Source organism: Microcebus murinus, unplaced genomic scaffold, assembly GCF_040939455.1.
Source record: "Microcebus murinus isolate Inina unplaced genomic scaffold, M.murinus_Inina_mat1.0 scaf003_hap2_Mmur4.0, whole genome shotgun sequence".
Taxonomy (NCBI): Eukaryota; Metazoa; Chordata; class Mammalia; order Primates; family Cheirogaleidae; genus Microcebus; species Microcebus murinus.
In genome coordinates, this window is record NW_027438949.1 from 5,557 (window position 1) to 23,152 (window position 17,596).

Below are 17,596 nucleotides of genomic sequence, written 5' to 3' on the forward strand. Positions count from 1 at the left end.
TTAGGTATGTCCCTTCTATGCCTATTTTCTTAAGTGTTCGTATCATGAAAGGGTGTTGAATTTTGTCAAAAGCTTTTTCTGCATCTATTGGAAGAATCATGTGGTCTTTGTTTTTGCTTCTGTTTATATGGTGAATTGCATTTATAGATTTACGTATGTTGAACCATCCCTGCATCCTTGGGATGAAGCCCACTTGGTAATGATGGATTATTATTATTTTTTTAATTATTTAAGACCTTTATTAACAGGTGCTTGCATTTTTTTCAAAAAATCAAGTTTGTGAACTTTTATTACAAATTAAAAATGAAGTTCTTAAAAATCTCAACTTGACCAGATATGAAACAATTTAAAAACCTTTAAAGGCATAGAGAAAAACCAGGCTTTTTTTAAAAAACACGTTTGTTATTACCAAAAAAGACATCTTTAGGTAAAAATAATAAAAACCCCATGCTGCATAGATAATGCAGATAGTTCTAGTTATCTGGTCAACGGGCAAAAAGCAAGCATTTAAGGTCTTCAGTTCCAATCTTTTCTTCATTTCTTATTGCTGGAATTTCATATTCATTTCTTGTTGGATGACTAAACCGGACGATGGTAGAGATGGTAAGCCGGCATTTACTCAGCCCCGCCCTGCTCAGCCTTGGGAGCGGACGAATTCTCAGCTGGTGGATCGGCTGCTTTTGTCTCTTTGCCATCTTGTGGTTTAGGGTTTTCTGGGCGTCTGCGTCGGTAATTGAAGTTGCGGTGGTACCGACGTTGAGGCGGCTGCTGACCTTGGGTCTCATCTCCTTGATTCTCTTTATCCTCTTCATTGCCGTCCTCTCTGGGCTGTCTTTGGCGAGGAGGGCCCCTGCGGAATCGTGGTCTATAACCCCGATACATATTCTGTCTTACTGGTGGTCTACCTTGTTCTCCTGCACCCTGGTTGTCAGCACCCTCCATCACTTCTCCCTGTACAGGAGGGTTGGAATACTGTGGTCGACGCCCATAGGGTCTCTGCATGTAGTAAGGTGGGAACCTTCGCCGGCAGTAGGGCTGGCGTTGCTGGGCCTGGCCTTCAGGAGCACTCTCCAATCCCTCATTCTTTTCCCCACTCTCACTGTTCTGATAATTCTGCTGGTAATTGCGTGGAGGACCCCTGCAACGTGGATAGCGTCTATAATGGTTACGGTCTGCTGCATATTTACTGCCTTGAACTGGAATTCCACCAGGGCCTGTAACATTTGCTGCCTCCGCACCCTTTTCTCCTTCAACAACATCAAACTCCACAGTCTCTCCATCTCCTACACTGCGAAGGTACTTCCTGGGGTTATTCTTCTTTATGGCAGTCTGGTGTACAAATACATCTTCCTTGGTGTCATTCCTGTTGATGAAACCATATCCGTTTCTTACATTGAACCATTTTACTGTCCCCAAAACCTTCGTTGGGATGATCTTCTTGTCCCCGCCGGCAGGCGCCGCTGATGTAAGGCCGCTCGGCCTCGCTGCTCATAGTTGCGGTGATGGTGACTGGGGCCGGCTGCGGCAGCTGCGGCTCCTCCCCATGTGTGATGGTAACTAGGCCGGCGGCGGCGGTGGGGCTGCACAGGGCACTCTGGGGTCCGCTCTCCGCTCCCGCTACCGATCGAACTCGGATTATTTTTTTAATAAGCGTCTGGATTCGGTTAGCTAAGATTTTGTTGAAAATTTTTGCATCTATATTCATTAGGGATATTGGTCTGTAGTTTTCTTTTTTTGTTGCATCCTTTCCTGGTTTTGGTATCAGAGTAATATTGGCTTCATAAAAGGTGTCGGGGAGGTTTCCATTCTTCTCGATGTTGTGGAATAGTTTCTGCAAGATAGGTACTAGTTCTTCTTTGTAAGTGTGGTAAAATTCGGGTGTGAAGCCATCTGGACCAGGACTTTTCTTTTTAGGGAGATTTTTAATTGCTGTTTCTATTTCAGCTGTTGAGATTGGTCTGTTCAGGGAATCTATTTCTTCCTGATTGAGCCTAGGGAGGCTGTGTGTTTCTAGAAATTTGTCCATTTCCTCCACATTTTCCAATTTGTGTGAATAAAGATTTTTGTAGTACTCATAAATTATATCTTGTATCTCTTTGGGATCAGTTGTGATATCTCCTTTTTTGTTCCTGATGGAGCTTATTAGAGATTTCTCTTTTCTGCTTTTCGTTAGCTTAGCCATTGGCATGTCAATTTTCTTTATTTTTTCAAAGAGCCAACTTTTTGTTTTATTAATCTCCTGAATAGCTTCCCTGTTTTCAATTTCGTTTAGTTCTGATTTGATCTTGTTGATTTCACTCCTTCTGCTGGGTTTGGGGCTGGTCTGTTCTTCTTTTTCCAGCTCTTTGAGTCATTTCATTAGATTGTCTATTTGTGATCTTTTTGACTTTTGGTTATAGGCATTTATGGAGATAAACTTTCCTCTCAGAACTGCTTTAGCTATGTCCCAGAGGATTTGATAACTTGTCTCTCCATTGTCATTTTCTTCATAGAATTTTTTTATTTCCATCTTGATTTCTTCATTTATGAAGTAATCATTTAGGAGGAGGTTGTTTAATTTCCACGTTTTTGTGTAGCAATGTGAGTTTCTGTTACAGTTGATTTCCACTTTTATTCCACTGTGATCTGAGAAGATACATGGTATGATTTCTATTTTTTAAAATTTCTTGAGGTTTAATTTGTGTCCTAGGATATGGTCATTCTTAGAGAATGTCCCATGAGCTGATGAGAAGAATGTATATTCAGTGGATTTTGGGTAAAATGTCCTGTAAATATCAGTCAGACCCAATTGTTCTAGAGTTTTGTTTAAGTCCATTATTTCTTTATTAATTTTCTGTTTGGAGGATCTGTCTTGTGCCGTCAGTAGGGTGTTGAAATCTCTGGTGATTATGGAGTTGCTATTAATCCATTTGCTTAGATCCTGTAAGGTTTTCTTTATGAAACTGGGTGTACCTAAGTTGAGTGCATATATATTTAAAATTGTTATCTGTTCTTGTTGAACTGTGCCCTTTACCATTATATAATGACCCTCTTTCTCTTTCACTACTTTTGTTGGTTTAAAAACTAAATCATCTGAAATTAGAACTACCACGCCAGCCTTCTTTTGGCTTCCACTTGCTTGGAATACTGATCTCCACCCTTTTATTTTTAGTCTATATGCATCCTTGCAGGTTAGATGTGTTTCCTGAAGACAGCATATACTTGGCCTGTATTTTCTTATCCATTCAGCCAGCCTATGTCTCTTGAGTGGAGAGTTTAAGCCATTCACATTTATTGAGAGAACTGATAGGTAAGGTAGATTACTGTTCATTCTGTTGTGTTAGATGTTGTTGCTTTGATTTCTCTCTTGAGCCATTGTAATATCTGGCCTTTAATCTTTGGGTTTTGGTTGTTTTTATATTCGTGAGTTTTTATTATGGTGTTCCGTGCGTAACACTATTTTGAGTACTTCTTGTAGTATTATCTTGGTGCATTCTCTCAGACTTTGCTTATCTGAGAATGTCTTTATTTCTCCTTCATATACAAAGCTTAGTTTTGCAGGGAATAAGATTCTAGGCTGGGCATTGTTTTGTTTCAAAAGAGTGAGAATGGGGCCCCAGTCTCTCCTTGCTTGTAAAGTCTATTTAGAGAAGTCTGGTGTTATGCGAATTGGCTTTCCTTTGTATGTTACTTGCTTCTTTTGTCTTACAGCTCTTAGTAGGGCCTCTTTAGTTGATATTTTGGTCAGTCTGATGACTGCATGTCGTGACGTCTTCCTGTTTGCATTGAATCTCCCAGGGGTCCTCTGAGCTTCTTGAACTTGTATATCGAGATTTTGAGCAAGGCCTGGGAAATTTTCCTCTATTATATCTTCAAATAGCTTGTCCAACCCTTGAGTGTTGTCTTCTTCCCCTTCTGGTAACCCTATAGCCCTCACATTAGGTTTCTTCATATAATCCCACATCTCTCGTAGGCTTTGCTCTTTTCTCTTGTTTCTCTGCTCTATCTCTGTGACTGATTTATTTAATTGGGAGGTGTTATGTTCAAGCTCTGAGATTCTTTCTTCTGTTTGATCTACCCTGTTCTTGAGACTTTCCACTGTATTTTGTAGTTCCCTGAATTGACTCTTCATTTCCAGGAGTTTGGTTAAACTTTTCTTCATTGTGTCAATTTCTTTAGTGAACTTTTGTTCCAGGTCCTGGAGGCTTTTTGTGTTTTTTTGTGTGTTGGTTATTGAGTTGTTCTTGCAGGTGGTTGAATTTTGTGATGATCCACATTCAGAATTCCTCTTCTGTCATTTTGGTTGCCTGATTTTGGTTGGTGTCCGTTTCTAGGGTGGTGGTGCTCCTCTTTGGGGGTGTGTTTTCCGTTTGGTTCTTCATATTTCCTGAGTTCCTTCGCTGATTTCTTCCCATGTCGATTCATTGTTGTTTCTTTCCTTTAGGTTTTGGTTGGTTATTCACACGCCTTGTTTAGTTTCTGAGCTGGTATGTGGTGTCTTTGGGTGAGATTTGACCACTCCCTGTATAATGAGTCAGTAGGTGCCGTGAAGAGGGTTTGCAGGATGCCCTCCCTGTCAGTAGGTGTCGCTTGCTTGGAGGAACAGGCTACGCTGTTGTTTTTGTGTCCTGTTATCAGCTCTTGTTCCTGTAGAGAGGCACTCTAGTGCCTCAGGTGGTGGGTGGGGCCCTGGGACTTCCAGGTGTGTCCTTTTCTCCCCCTCAGTTAGGGCTGATCTAGGAGAGAGTCTGGGCGGAGCTGGGTTGGGTAAGCCTGCCCTCAGGCACCACCAATGTCATTAGCAGGGGTCAAAGTTCTGTTCTCTGCTTCCAGGAAAAGCTGTCAGGGAGGGGCTGGAATGGCCCCACTCAGTCAAAGAGTCTGCATGTCGGGGTGGGGCTATCTGAGACCCGCAGTCTGGAGCGGGCCTGGCTTCTTTCCACAGTACCCAACTCTGCGGCTACTCCTGGGCCTCTGCCAGCAGGCCAGACCACACGCCACCAGGCCTCCCCGGACTGTGATGCCGGCAGGGAGGTTCCCTGCGCAGCAATGCCACCTGGGCTGGGCACACGGTCTCCCGTTGGGCGGAGGGTTGCCCTCTAGGATGCTGATCTGCCCCTGAAAGCACACACACCTCAGTAGGCTATTCATGTACATCCCTTCTCTGCCCCGGGCAATGTGAGACCTCGGTGCACAGGATCTGGTCCTCAGGTCCGACCTCTGGGTCCCAGAGTTCAAACTATATCCCCTTCAGGGAGAGGAATGCCTGTCCCAATTCATCCACAGGGAGCCCAAGCTGGGTCTATGTCTCTCAGCCTCAGGGTCTGCCCCGTTTTCCTGGAATCACTGTGCCAGCAGCACCTGGGAGGGCTGGCGGGTAGGGAGCTCACAGTCTGAGTTCCCCTTAGTCAGCTGTAGGGCCCCAAAAGGGAAGGTCCCGTTCCCTGGAGGTGCCTCCGTCTGGTGGCTATATTGTCTCTCTGGGCAGCCGTGGGTAGGGTCGCGGGAGGGGAGAAGGAGGCAATATGGTGCCTGCTGCGCGGCTCGGGTCTGTGCACACGGAGGTGCCCCGAGGGATTTGGGAGCCTGGTGCCGGGTCCGCTACTGGCTTACTGCTCACTGGTGGCGTCTGTTGCTGGGCTGGTGTCTGCAGGTCTCTCCACCTGCTGGGGAGCCCACCAGCAGTCCCAGATGCAGGGGAGGGGAAACGGCACATCCACCTACCCTTCTTGCTGGTCTCCAGGCTGCTCCAGCAGTCTCAGCTTCCAGTTCTCCTCCGCAACCTCCTCCTGTGGAGTCTCCCATGGTCTCAGGCACCCCTTCTTCCGACCCTCCTCTGATGTAAGCTCGTCTTCTTGCTTCTTTCTTCTAATTTCTTCTAGAATCTGTCTTTTCTGCAGAGACACTCTGTCTGGCGGTGTTTCTCGTCCGCCATCTTGATTCCCTCCCTCTTTTCCCACTTAAAAATGGGGATTGCAGTCTTTTTAAGGACCTGCAGGAGATTTTTAAAAATATTCTTGTTATTAGTTCCTTCTTGGTTTTAAATTATATTTAATTCTGTCAGATTTCAACTATTTTTAAACTATGTCCTTTCCTACCTCTAGGTTAGAAGAATATTTTCTTACATTTTCTGTATTAACTTTATCTATCCAACAATTCAAGGAACATTTATTTCTAGACATTGTGCCAGGCATCGATGGAGGTTTCATAGTAATAGGGAGAGTCAAAAAATTATCAATACAAATAGGTACATTATGTGGTGTATTGGCAGGTAGTGAGTGTTGTGACATAAAAGAAAGCATGGAGGAAGGACAGAGAGTGCTGGGAGGAGTAGTTTTAAGTTTTAAATGGGGTTGTCGGGGTAGGCTTCATTGTCAGGATGAGATGGAAGGAAAGACTTGAAGGAGGGGAGTGAGAGTGAGGAGACCAGTGTGGCTGGCCCAGAGTGAGTGAAGAGGAGAGTAGCAGGAGAACGGGCAGTGAGGTGACAGGAACCAGATGGTATAGGGCCTTGGAGGTCAGCATAAGGGCTTGTGCTCTGAGTGCAATGGGAATAATGGAGGATTACCATTGTGGGTTGAATTGTGTCTCCCGAAATGGTATGTTGAAGTCCTATCCCCTGGGTTCCTGTGAATGTGATCTGATTTGGAAATAGGGTCTTTGTAGATGTAATTAGTTGAGATGGGGGTCATATTGGGTTAGGGTGGGCCCTAAATCCAATGACTGGTGTCCGTATAAGAAGGCCATGTGAATACACAGAGAGAAGGAGAGGACAGGGCCATGTGATGCAGCAGACATTGTAGTGATGCATCTGCAAGCCAGAGAACACCAAGGATTACCAGCAACCACTAAAAGCTAGGAGAGGCATGGAATGGATTCTTCCTCAGAGCCTCCACAAGTAACCAACCCTGGGCAACTTTGATCTCAGACTTCTGGCCTCCAGAACTGTGAAACAATTTCTGTTGTTTTAAGCCAAGTTTGTGGTACTTTGTTATGGCAGCCCTAGGAAACTACTACAGTTATGAACAAGCTAGTGATAAAATCTGACTTATATTTTTATTGATGAAGTCTATTTTACTATTTTTTCCCTTTCCACTTCATGCTTATTGATACAGAATTCATATATAAATTATTTTCCTGTGAAAAGATCACAAAGATTTTTCTCCTATGATTTCTTAAATTTTTATAGTTTTAGCTTTTACATGTAGAGCTATGACTATTTTAACTTAATCTTTGAGTCTGACAGGAGATCAGTATTGAGGTATTTTTTTTTCCATACAGATATCTAGTGGTTCCAAAACCATTTGGTCAAAGGCTATACTTCCCCCATTGAATTACCTTTGCCAAAAAACACTTGACCTTATGTGTGTGGGTCTGCTTCTGGACTTACATTTTTGTCCAATTGATCTATATATATGTATACCTTGGCACCAATTCCATGCTGTCTCTTTTTCTTTCTTTCTTTCTTTTCTTTCTTTCTTTCTTTCTTTCTTTCTTTCTTTCTTTCTTTCTTTTCTTTCTTTCTTTCCTTTCTTTCCTTCCTTCCTTCCTTCCTTCCTTCCTTCCTTCCTTCCTTCCTTCCTTCCTTCCTTCCTTCCTTCCTTCCTTCCTTCCTTCCTTCTTTCTCTCTCTCTCTTCTCTCTCTCTCTCTCTCTCTTTCTTTTCCTTCCTTCCTTCCTTCCTTCCTTCCTTCCTTCCTTCCTTCCTTCCTTCCTTCCTTCCTTCCTTCCTTCCTTTCTTCTCTCTCTCTCTCTCTCTCCCTCTCTCTCCCTCTCTTTCTTTCTTTCTTTCTTTCTTTCTTTCTTTCTTTCTTTCTTTCTTTCTTTCTTTCTTTCTTTCTTTCTTTCTTTCTTTCTTTCCTTCCTTCCTTCCCTCCCTCCCTCCCTCCCTCCCTCCCTCCCTTCCTTCCTTCCTTCCTTCCTTCCTTCCTCCCTCCCTCCCTCCCTCCCTCTTTCCTTCCTTCCTTCCTTCCTTCCTTCCTTCCTTCCTTCCTTCCTTCCTTCCTTCCTTCCTTCCTTCCTTCCTTCCTTCCTTCCTTCCTTCCTTCCTTCCTTCCTTCCTTCCTTCCTTCCTTCCTTCCTTCTTTCTTTCTTTCTTTCTTTCTTTCTTTCTTTCTTTCTTTCTTTCTTTTCTTTCTTTTCTCTGTCGCCCTGGGTAAAATCCACTGAAATCATCATAGGTCACTGCAGCCTCAAACTCCTGGGCTCAGGTGATCCTCCTGCCTCAGCCTCCCGAGTAGCTGAGACTACAGATGCACACCACCACGCCTGGATATTTTTTTCTATTTTTAGTAGACATGGGGTCTCACTCTTGCTCATGCTGGTCTGGAACTCCTGAGCTCAATTGATCCTCCTGCCTTGGCCTCCCAGGGTGCTAGGATTATAGGTGTGAGCCACCGTGCCTGGCCTCCCACACTGTCTTAAATACTGTACATTTAAAGTAAGACTTAAATTATGCTACATAAGTTTCTTTAAATTTGTTCTTTTTAAAATTTTTTTATTTCAGCATATTATGTGGGTACAAATGTTTAGGTTACGTATGTTGCCCTTGCCCCCCCCTTACTCCCTTAGTCAGAGCTTCAAGGGTGTCCATCCCCCAGACGGTGGGCATCGCACTCATTATGTGTGCATATACCCATCCCCTCCTCCCCCCTCCTATCTGCCCAATGCCCCATGAATGTTATTCCTATATGTGCACTTAGGTGTTGATCAGTTAAAACCATTTGCTGGTGAGTACATGTGGAGCTTGTTTTTCCATTCTTGGGATACTTCACTTAGGAGAATGGGTTCCAGCTCTATCCAGGATAATAGATCCCCATTGTTTTTTGTGGCTGAGTAGAACTCCATGGTGTACATATACCACATTTTATTAATCCACTCATGTATTGATGGGCACTTGGGTTGTTACCACATACTTGCAATTATGAATTGTGCTGCTATAAATATTCAAGTGCAGATGTCTTTTTTATAGAACATCTTTTGTTCTTTTGGGCAGATGCCCAGTAATGGGATTGCTGGATCAAATGGTAGATCTACTTGTATTTCTTTGAGATATCTCCATACTGCTTTCCACAGAGGTTGTACTAGTTTGCAGTCCCACCAGCGGTATATGAGTGTTCCTATCTCTCTGCATCCACGCCAACATTTATTGTTTGGGGACTTTTTTGTTTGTTTGTTTTTTGAGACAGAGTCTCGCTTTGTTGCCCAGGCTAGAGTGAGTGCTGTGGTGTCAGCCTAGCTCACAGCAACCTCAAACTCCTGGGCTCAAGCGATCCTGTTGCCTCAGCCTCCTGAGTAACTGGGACTATAGGCATGCGCCACCATGCCCAGCTAATTTTTTCTATACATATTAGTTGGCCAATTAATTTCTTTCTATTTATAGTAGAGATGAGGTTTCACTCTTGCTCAGGCTGGTCTTGAACTCCTGACCTCGAGCAATCCTCCTACCTTGGCCTCCCAGAGTGCTAGGATTACAGGCGTGAGTCACTATGCCCGGCCTAGATTTTCTAGATATAAGATCATATCATCAACAAGGAGAGATAGTTTGACCTCTTCTGCCCCCATTTGGATTCCCTTGATTTGCTTCTCTTGTCTGATTGCTCTGGCTAGGACTTCCAGTACTATGTTGAATAGAAATGGTGATAGAGGGCAACCCTGTCTGGATCCAGTTCTAAGAGGGAATGCTTTCAATTTTTCCTCATTCAGTATGATGTTGGCTATGTGTTTGTCATATATGGCTTGTACATTTTTGGTTAAATCCTGTCTATGCCTATTTTGTTAAGCATTCTAATCATAAAAGAGTGTTGAATTTTGTCACATGCTTTTTCTACGTCCTTTGAGAGGATCACATGGTCTTTGTTTTTGCTTCTATTTACGTCATGAATTACATTTATATATTTGCATATGTTGAACCATCCCTGCATCTCTGGGATGAAGCCTACCTGGTTGTGATGGATTAATTTTTTGATGAGCACCTGAATTCAGTTTGCTAGGAACAAGATGTCTCTTGTCAAAAGCATAAGTTGCACCAGAAGCTGGAGCAGATCATCAGCCTCATGTCCAGCAACAGCTAAAGGTGGTGGCATTGGTGAGGAGGGGGCTTCTCAGTCCTCACCCATGCTCCTGTCAAGGGGAGCAGCTGGCTCAAGCCCAGGCCGCTGGGCTGAGCCCAGGATTGGATGTCGTGTGGGAGGTTTCCAGGACAAGACGCCCCAGCACACCTGGGCCCCCTTCATTAGTGCATTGCTTTGGGCCCTGCAGGGGGAGGAGGTGACAGGACCAAGGAGAGGGCAGGGAAAGAAGGATGCAATTTTAAATAGTATGGCCAAGAAAGCCCCTCTGACAGTGTGACATGTGAGGGGGCAGATAAAACACTAGGAGAAGAGAGTTCTAGAGAGGAAAAAGGCAGTGCAAAGACTCTGAGGTAGGGCTGGGCTTGGTGTGTTTCATAAAGGGTGAGGGGTCCTGGGCCTGTGTAGCTGGTTTAGAGTGAGCAAGGGGGAGAGTGGGAGGTGAGGAGCCAAGAGAGGAAATGGGCCAGATCACTTTGGGTTTGCAGGCCACTGTAAGGGCTTTGGCTTTGTCTCTGAGTAAGAGGAGAGCCTACTGGACAGTTTGGAACAGAGGAATAATACAGATTAACTAGGGTTTAAAAGCTGTCAGCTTAGCAGTCCATCTATGAGACTAGGGTAGCAGGCTAATTCTGGGTTTTGCTGGGTGAGCAATCAGACTAAAGTCTCACCTGCTGAGTGAATTAATCCTACAATTGTGGGCCAGCTTTTGGAGAACTATCTGAAAAGGTCCCAGCGTCCCTTTATTTTGTTCCTTCCCTCCAGCTACCACCAAATTCAAAATCCGTTTCCAATGTTTTAAAAGAACAAGACTAGGAAAGATTATTCCTTAACTTAATAGAGCAGGCTATTGTTTTCCAAAGTAAAAATATTTATTTCAAAAGTAATACATGCTTAATGAAAATAGTAAAACATGTAAGTCTGCAACTTAAAAGGTGAAAGTTTCTTTTCCTAATACTACTCTTCATGATGAGCATTCTTGACAGTGGAGGTGGCTCATTCCAGGTAGTTGCTGTGCATATCCCCCCACATGTTCACATGGCAGGGGCGCGCTGCAAAAAAAGGAATGTGGGAAAGCCAATATGCAGAGATCTGTGACTTGTTTTCATCTCTTTCTGTATTAATATCTAGCTATCTGTCTTGCTCTTTCTTTAATTAACTGCTGCACAATATCCTACCAGGACAGATGTACAATGATTTATTCAACCTTTCTGTAATTGATATGCATTTACATTCTTTCTAATATTAGATGATGCTGTCCATTCTGCCATGTCACATATTCAAGAGCTTCTCTATGATAGATTCCCAAGGGTAGGTCAAAGGGTATGCCTATCTTTAATTTAAAAGAATAAGGCCAAATAAATGTTGATAGGTAAATTTCCAAGTGATAGTTTATAAGAGACCTTGTTTCTAACTAAAGTCTTGCCAAACCTTAGAGATCATCAAATTTAAAATCTTCAACAAGCTGATAGCAAAAAAAAAAAAATTCTCATTTTAATTTGGTTTTGTTATTGATGAAATTGGCCATCAGTATTCTTTCTCTGAATGAGTTGCTAACATTCTTTTGTTAATTTTTCTATTTGCTTACTTTATTCATTATCACCAAAAGCTAGAAACAGCTTAAATGTCCAGCAACAAATGAATACTAGTAGGCAACAAAAGGAACAAACTGATATCTGCAACAACTTTGATGAATCTCAGATGCCTTATGCTTGATGAAAGACAACAGAAACAAAAGGCTACATATGCTATGAGTGCATTTATATGACATTCTGGAAAAGGCCATATTCTAGGGACAGAAATAAGATTAGTACTTGTCACGAGATGAGGAAGGGAATTGACTACAGATGGGCATCATTGAACTTTTGGAATGATGGATATGTTATATATTTCTATTGTTTTGGTAGTTATACAATGGTATGCATTTGCCAAAAGTCATACCTGTGTACACTTAAAAAGGGTGACTATTATAATGTAGTGTAGGGTAGTATAGTATAAAAAGGGTGACTATATAGTAAATTATACCTCAATAAACGTGAGTTAACACACAAATTAACAACTAAAAAAGAAACAGTAAAGAGAAAGAAATATGATCCAGGTTAAGAATTAAACAGGACGAAGGCAGAGGGAAGACCCAGGATAACAGCTGTGCAGTCAGTCTGCCTAGACAGAACTAGTCAGACAAAAAGAGGAGAGAAGATGTCAAGGGAAATAGTTTAAGAATTTGTCATTGTAAGATTACAGATAAAACAATGAAAAAATAAGCTTCTGAAATATGTCTACAAATTTTTTGATACTCCTCCCTATAAGAAATAGAGCTCAATTTTCCTCCCCATGACAGTGAGCTGCACTTACTGACTCATTTTTAACTAATAGCATATGGCAGAAGCAGCAGTGGGCAAATTTGGAAAATAGGTCATAAAAGGCCTTGCAGCTTCAGTCTCTCTCTTGCATCAGTCTGTCAAGGTGAAGACAGCAGCATGTTATGAGATGACATCTAGGTGGTGAGAAACTGAGGCCTCTACACAATAGCCACAGGAGTGAGCTATTTTGGAAGCAGATCTACTAGCCCAGAGAATTCTTCAGATGATTGTGTCACTGAGCAGTGGTCTCACTGCCAAGACGTGCATAGAAGCCAATACTGTGACACCAGCTTTTAATAAAAGAAAAGGCTTTCTTGCAAGGTCAACTGGCAAGGAGACAGGAGGTAATGCTCAAATCTGTCTCCCTGAGCAGAGGTCTGGAGACAGGCTTTATAAGTAGACAGTAAAGAGAGAGATAGGAAAATTCGAGGAGGCATTACTTGATTGGATTGTGCAGAGAGGTGGTGCCAGGTCCTTGGCACTTAAGTTCTTACTGCAATAAAACGGTTCCACTCACTTCTTAATTTGGTCCTCACTCCTTGGTCCATGTACTTGGGTTCTGTATGCAGTTGAATCTTTTTGTTCCAGTGGGCTCCAGGGTCACTAATTGTGCACACTTGGTTTGCCTGCCTGTGCTTGTGTCTTGCAACCTGGAGGGTCTGTAGCAACTGAAAAACCACTCATCAAAGTTCAACCAGTAGGCACCGGTTCTGCAGTTACAACTGCACCCCTGACCAACAATGTCACTGCATCCTCACGAAAGACTCTGAGCCAGAACCTACTTCCAAATTCCTGACCCCCACAAACAACAAATGTCTGTTGTTGTGCTAGCCGCTAGATTTGGGGGTAATTTGTTATGCAGCAACAGATGACTAACAAAAATAGGCAAGACTGACTTCATATTAGCACTCTTCCTAATAGACACATAAAGGAAACAGCCCAAGTCTTTGTGAACAACAGAAAGGGTAAATAAATAGTGTATTCATTAAGCAGAACACTGCTCAACAAAGAGAATGAATGTACTGAAATGCTTGACAACGTGGATGAATGCCACAGACATACTGTTGAGTTAAAGAAGTCAGACACACAGGAGTACTTCCTGGACGATTCCATTCCTCTACGTGAAAAACAGGCAAAAGTTAATTGAGCCAGGACAGGGGTTACCCGAGGGTGAAGGTATTGACTGGGAGAGGACACTGGGGGTGCCTTGGGGGTTCTGGTTGTGTTCTATCTCTTGATCTGTGCGCTGGTCATGTGAGCCTTTTTTTGAGACAGGGTCTCGCTTTGTTGCCCAGGCTCTAGAGTGAGTGCTGTGGCTTCAGCCTAGCTCACAGCAACCTCCAACTCCTGGGCTTAAGCAATCCTGCTGCCTCAGCCTCCCAAGTAGCTGGGATTACAGGCATTCACCACCATGCCCGGCTAATTTTTTCTATATATATTAGTTGGCCAATTAATTTCTTTCTATTTATAGTAGAGATGGGGTCTCGCTCTTGCTCAGGATGGTTTCGAACTCCTGACCTCGAGCAATCCACCCACCTCGGCCTCCCAGAGTGCTAGGATTACAGGCATCACGTGAGCATTTTGATGCTGTTAAAATTCATGGAGCTTCACAACTTGAGATATGTGTGCTTTGCTGTATGTGTTTTGTATGGTTAAAATAAGGAGATGATCAAAGCGTGATGTCACTAATCACACGGTTTATTTCCATAAAAAGACATTCTTTTTTCCCCCACAATGCTGAAAGGGGGAGAATTATGAGAACAAGTGTCACAGGAGACACATTCTGTAGATGAGGCACATGAACCCCATAGTGAGTGAGTTCCAGTGTTGTTTAGAGTCTCCAAGTATTAAAGTCTAGTTTCTCAGTGAGGATGGATATAAAGTCTAATTGAGGTTTGAGGCATACCTTTCTAGGAGAGGTTCTTGGGAGAGACGATTTGACCCACACAGTGGGATACGCAGTGGCACTCAAGGTCCCTCAAAGCCGGAGAGTAGCGCAGTGCTGCAGTCCTGGTGGCCGAGGCTTTAGAGAATCGCTCCGGGCCGGCGGAGAGTAGCCCTGCCACAGCCTAAGCTCCCAATGTGTCTGTCAAAATCTTGGGTTTATGTGTGTCTTGGAGTCCAGCAGTTGAGGCCTACCTATAACTCACATCTGTGGTCTGATAAGGTGTGATGTAACATTCTTGTGGGAGGGGGATTACATTACATGCTCTTAAGTCACTCACATAGTATTTGAAATCATTTTTTCTTCCGTTTTTTTAAAATTTTTTTTTAAATTTTACAATATTACGGGGGTACAAACGCTTTGGTTGCATATATTGCCTTCGAACCACCCAACTCAGAGCTACAAGTGTGCCCAACCCCCAGACATCGCGCACCGTATCCATGCTTTCCTCCCCCTCCCACCTGCTCGACGCCCTATGAATATTACTCCCATTTGCGCACATTAGTGTTGATCGATTAGTACCAATTTCATGGCGAGTACCCATGGTGCTTGTTTTTCCATCTTGTGATACTTCACTTTGAAGAACGGGCTCCAGCTCCATCCAGGATAGTAGAAGGGGTATTAGTTCATCATTTTTATGGCTGAGTAGTACTCCATGGAATCATTTTAAAGCTACATAAAGGTAAGTCATTTTGCAATAACAATTTTATGTAAACTTAATAAAGGGAGAATACTTCTCAGTAGAGGAGAGCATGATGAGAGGAAACAACTTCTGAGTGTCAGCAGTCTTTGCTCACTGGTGTAGAGGGAAGGACGTTTGCCAGAACAATCGCTGCATAATGGTTGCATGCTGAGAACAACCTCAGTTGGCGTCAGCACCTGAGTAAGCATGAAATAATATACTGTCATTCTCCAAGAGTTATCTGTCTTCTGCAAAAGACAGGTGGGGTGTTGTATGGGTATTAAATTTCCCGTATGTTTAGGGGCTTCGATGGTGGCATTGATCTCTGTGATCCTCCCAGGGATGCATTAGGGAGAGCTGCAGCGGTTTCTATTTGGATCTCCATCAAGACAGTCCCTAATTCGGGCCTCTGCTTTCCTACCTAGAGTTCTTTCGGTTCTGTACATCAGGTAAGGCCTGAGTAATTGCCCATCTCTTTCGGTCTTAGAGACCCAACAGTTGATTAGAGAATGTTTCTCCCAAATCAAGAGCAACAACAACAAAACAAAAAGATAATCTACAAAATATTCACTTTTCTTGAGCACGTCAAAGAGCTCAGGTCACACAGCAACCAGGTGACCTGAATCCCAAAGACTGACAAGCTCCTCTGAGGAGAGGTGAGACAGGGGAACTGCTTCCCACTGGCTTTGCCTGGGAGGAAGAGGCAGTGGCCAAAATCAGGCGCACAGAAAACAGCCAAAACGTTATCAAATGCAGTAGGTTCCAGAGACATTGTAAGAAGAGGAAGAGAGCAGAGAGTACATACAGACAACTCTTGCGAGTTGTGCTGTAAAGAACAGAGAAATTGAGGGGGGTGGGTATATATATATACATAAGGAGTGAGATGAGCACCATCTGGGGGATGGTCATGCTGGAAACTCAGACTTGTGGGGGGGGAGGGCATTTATTGAAACCTTAAAATCTGTTCCCCCATAATATGCCGCAATAAAAAAAAAAAAAGAACAGAGAAATTGTGCCCTAGCTGTGAGAAATGATAAGCAATTGAGTAGAACCGTGTCACGTGGTCACCCCAAGCTGCAGGGGAGGCTGGAACGTGGGTATTAGCTTGACAGGGCAAGGGGAACAGACTGGACATTGAATGTGCCTTCAATGTGTTCTACGGGCAACTCGATTCTTGACTTTCAGCTCTGCGGACCAGGTCCCACAAAATCTGGCCCTCCTTTGCTTCCTGACATCGATGTCCACGTGGTTGCCTGTTTTATCCTTATGACAAATATCCCTTTAGCCAAGTTGTTTCTAGAAGTCTCTATCTCTCATCCGTGAAAGAGCTTGATGAGGAGAGAGAGACAGGGTGGCACAGCTAGGCGGTGCTGAGGCCAGTCCTACCTCAGGGGAGCAGGAGTCGTCACAGGACAGGTGGGAGTTGTGTCCCGAAGCCCCCCAATGGGAAGTGAGTAGAATGCCAACCCCACCTCCCCAACCTGAAGGATGGGAGCAGCTTCCTTCTCCGGTGTGCCGGTGGTGTCCTAGGAGGCACCTGGTTTCAGTCAAGGCCACGGATGAAAGCCGAGAAGAGTCCCTGAGATGTGGGGGAACCTGTGGACTATGGAAAGGGCACTGGGACTGTTGGGACCAACTGAACTTACTCTGCTTTAGCCCAAGATGTACAAAGGAAAACTGAAAGAGAAAGAGCAATGTCACAAAGACCTTCCTGTCCTGCCAGCAGGATTCCTGGGGAATGAGTGAGCTCTCCAGCCCTTGGGGGCTCACGCACAGGTGGTGGGAGCATTTAGCAAGGCTTGCGGTAGAAGAAATTCAAGTTCCAGATGAAGATGCTCTTAATGGCTCCTTCCAGCCCTAATATTCTTTCATTCTAAGTCAAGTCCTCCAGTGTCAACTTGACTTCTGTCTTCCCGAATATGTACAATGGTTGTCACACGGGTAGGTAGAAGAGTTTGAGACATGGTGAAGCGGGGACGCCCAGGCAAGACTGGCGACAATTGCAGCATGTTCCCGCCCAGGGAAGCAACGCCCAGTGTAGTCACCATGCCCCAGGGCCTCATCCTCAGCCGGGTCGGCTTCGAAGTCCCGCTGCATTTCAGCTATAGCAGCGCCCAGACCATTGCAAATCAGACTCTGAGCAACTGCCTCGTGCAGCCACGTTCGTGGGCACTGAAGGACAAAGCCCAGGTAGCAAATATCAAGATCCAGGGGGACAGTAACCGTCAGGTAGACCTGCTAGTCGACTGAATGCAGAAATGTTACAAGTGCTTCGGGGAAACCTGGAGTGACTCAGTGGCCTCTCCCAGAGGGTGGGCCTTCCTTACCTGAGCTGCCTCTTTTCCTCCTAACCTAAGCTAATCACCACTTGTCTGAAATATTGACTTCACCTGGGCCCCGGGCCCCACTCAGCCCACTGTGCTCATCCAAACGCAGAGGCCTCATCCTCTGGGTTCCCACCGCATCCTCCTTTGTTTGGCTCTTCTCTTGCGTCATCCTTCCCAAGACGTCCCGCCAGCTTGTTAAGCTTCCCCCTTGTCCCTAAAGTCATGACAAGG

The 17,596-nt window shown here is 44.2% G+C and overlaps 1 pseudogene; it reads right to left on the bottom strand.

Moving 5' to 3' along the window:
• Positions 1–537: 537 nt before the first annotated feature.
• Positions 538–14,848, bottom strand: LOC109730295 (Y-box-binding protein 1 pseudogene; annotated as a pseudogene).
• Between the last annotated feature and the right edge of the window lie 2,748 nt (positions 14,849–17,596).